The sequence below is a fragment of the Condylura cristata genome, unplaced genomic scaffold, assembly GCF_000260355.1.
Source record: "Condylura cristata isolate star-nosed mole 26May11 unplaced genomic scaffold, ConCri1.0 scaffold00004, whole genome shotgun sequence".
Lineage (NCBI taxonomy): Eukaryota > Metazoa > Chordata > Mammalia > Eulipotyphla > Talpidae > Condylura > Condylura cristata.
Window position 1 is genome coordinate 43,691,488 of NW_004567105.1, and position 3,432 is coordinate 43,694,919.

The 3,432-nt window shown below is 45.6% G+C and overlaps 1 pseudogene; it reads right to left on the reverse strand.

Moving 5' to 3' along the window:
* Positions 1–1,747: 1,747 nt before the first annotated feature.
* Positions 1,748–2,825, reverse strand: LOC101626299 (annotated as a pseudogene).
* Between the last annotated feature and the right edge of the window lie 607 nt (positions 2,826–3,432).

Here is a 3,432-nt window from a genome sequence, read left to right on the forward strand (position 1 = left end):
TTTTTCCTTATTTCTGTGAAGAATGCCATTGGGATCATGATAAGAATTTATATATTTCTTTTGGTAAAATTACCATTTTGAAATACTGATTCTTCCAATCTATGAATATGTGGTAACTTTCCATCTTTGTGTCTTTTTCAACAGTGTCTTATATTTTTTTAATGTATAGGTAGTTCACTTCTTTGGTTAAATTTATTTAATTCTTCTTCTGGAAACATAAATGGCACTATTTTCATCATTCCTCTTTCCATTATTTCATTGTTTGCATATAGAAAATGCAACCGGTTTTAATATATCAGTTTTGTAACTGCAACTTATTTATATCAATTTTTTGGTGGCCTTTTTGAAATTTTTCCATATATAATAACATATCATCTGCATATAGCAACAATTTTATAGCTTCCTTTTTAATCTGGATACATTTTAAAAAATAATATAATAGTTTACTTTTACATCATTTTGTGCCTTTTTCCATCTCAGTTGTAATCCCCATCAGCTTCCCATCACCAAATCACCTGTGCACCATTACTATAGTCCAGTGCACTTCTCTCCTCTCATCATTTTTTATCCCATTCACCATTCCACCCCCATAAAATGTCTCTGGTATATAGTTGTTCATTATTATTTTCTGTTATACTCCTGTTATACTCCTGCAGTTAAAGCAGCATCCCATGCAGTTGGTGTTCAGGTGACAGGAACTCTGGTGCACAGCTTTCTTCTATGGCTCTTTGAGCAGTCTCTTACCTTTAGGGCACTGAATTTACAGTGTCAAGCACCTAGGGTCCTTGCTAGTGAGTGTTAGCCCATGGCAGTCTCCACGATGGGGAGCAGAGGATCCTAGTACCCATCATATCACCCTGTGGGTCTGGAAGCCTAGGCTGGAGTTTGACAAGGTGTCCCCTGTTCCCCTCCAGATTCAGGGGTCCTGATCCCCTGCTTAGAGCTCACTCTCAACTCAGGGTCCCTGCACTTACTTTCCCTCTTTCTCCAGATGTTCATGTGGCTCAATTTTGGTTCTTTAGGCCCTGCAAATGCCCTCTGCTCAGAGATATCTTCTCAGACCTTCATCTAAAGGCACACTGCATGGCTGTTCTATTTTCTTTTCTTTTTAAAGATTTATTTATTTATGCATACAGAACTGGGGTACAGGCCAGAGGTGCAGGGGTGGTGAGAGGATTCACCAGAGACAGAGTGAGGAACAGAACAGGCAGACTGATGAAGTACACTGCTGAGGGGAGCAGCAGGTGAGACAGGAGAGGTCTGTTGCACCATGTGGGCCACCTCCCTGACCAGGATTGAATTTGTGCTGAAGTGGCTAAAATAGCTTCATAGAGCTGCACCCATTGTGCCACCAGGAAGGGCCCGTGCTTTCTATCTTCTATAGCATTTTGCAGTGTCTAAAGTTAGATAGTTGCTTCTCTTGTCTCTTTCACAGACTGCAGGTTCCATGGAAGCAGGGATCTCACTGACAAGGCTGTTAGTGCTATACTTCTAGAACCTAGAACAAAGCCTGGTACATAGTAAGTTCCCAATATAGACAATGCTGTATGCATTGTCTCATAGTGGACCTCGCCTTGGCTGGTCGCCTCAGATTGAAAGTGTCATTAAGTTTAGGACCATACACAGGCAGCCCTAGAAGAAGGCCAAAAAAGAGTTGGTTTCTCAGTCTTCCCTGTTGAGGGCATTTCAGTGCCCACGTCCAAACTGCCTTCACTGTGAAGGCCTGGATGGGTCTTGCTAGGAGTGCTTAATGTGAGCAATTCTTAGAGTCTGGAATATACACCCTTTTTCCAGAAGGCTTTTTGACCACAGCCCCATTTTGTCATCTTTGATCTTCTTGAAATGGGCCTTATACTTTGGGGCTATGGAGAAGGTGAGAGAATTTTTGTTGAACTCATAGAAGTTCTTAGATGCATGTAGATACCATTTTCCTGACTCAGGCACCAGCTCCCACCCTTCAGGATCAGAACATTGTCAGCTTCCCCGCGTGCTTTGTCTGAGCCAAATCTGGATGCGGCCTATAGTTTCTTATCATCCGACTTCTTTCAGAGATGATGACCAGTGTCATGTGACAGCCATTGTCTGTTGCGAATTTCTGGCAGTGTAGTCTCAAGCTGCAATCTGTGTGATGACAGCTGTTCACCACCCATCAGGAACTGTGATTGTTGACAACCTCATGACAAATGACATAGACAAATACTGCATGTGGCATTGTGTCTTACAGGCCTGATAGCCGGTTGCCCACAGAAAGTCATGAAGTAGAGCAGCAGGTCTTCAAAGCAGCCTGCCCAATCATCATACTAGTCCAGTTGCTTTTCTAGTCTCCCCACAGCAAACTGTGTCTGTATGACACGGGTTAGTCTCCCATTGCTGATCGCAAAGCTACCCCAGAGGATTTTTTACCTCCTGGAAACACAAGCCCAGGGCATATTCCCTCATGAATGTTGTCTTCCAACTGTCATTTGGCCTGTGGAGACCAACAACGTGCCCTTCTGGTGTCCCTTCAGGAGTCTACTAAGGTCTGGGAAGAGGCTCCAGCAGACACTCAATGTCTGCTCCAAATTTGTCAGTTCTTTTTCCTCCTCCCGAAGCTGGTAGAAAGACATGATAGACCTGTGTTAGGCAGGCAGTGTAGTGCAGAGAACCAAACGTTCATTCAGGGCTTCCAAGCCAAAGAAGGAACACTGCTTGTCAGGACTGAAGGTCAATTCCCCACCTCCCACTCCAGAGAAAGTACAATCTGTAGGAACTGTTTGAGGGAAGAGCAGGAGCAAGGCAAGGCAAGCAGGCTGATCCTCAGAGGAGGGTAAGGGTGGACAGTTCATGGATTTGTTCAATGCTGTAAGCTCATTGCAATGCCACCTCACTATCTCAACGACTGACCAGTGGGAATCCAAAGAGAGCACCAGGCTGGAAAATGATGGTCTCCCCATGGTGCACCACCCCCCAATAGTTTTCAGATCCTAGTGGCTTCAGACCTCAGAACCCCAGACCTCTAGGGGTGAACCAAAGCAATACAAGGCTGTGAGCGGGCTACAGGTCCTGACATGTCCGGTGTGTTATCTGTCGCTTTAAGGTCAAACTCACCACTCAGCCTGGCCTCCTTGGGCTTAAGCAGTTCTCAGAAAGGATGACTTGATCCCACATCCTCTTAACCCCCTCATTATCCTCAGCTTCTGGGGTGTCACTGAGCAGGACCCCCTTCTCTGGTCCCATTCCCTCCCCCTCCACACTGGCCTGAAAGTATTTTCCACTCCTAGGCTGGCTGTGCAGAGCAAGTGGCCTATTGTCTTGTCAGTGAAAACTCTGAAGGATGCAGCAGTACCAGCCTGGTCTTTGAGTCACGAGCCCCCCTCCCCCCCCACACACACAAAAGGGGGTCTGTGCCTGCGGTCAGCTGTGCCCTTCCTGGAAGGATATCCCTTGTGCCCA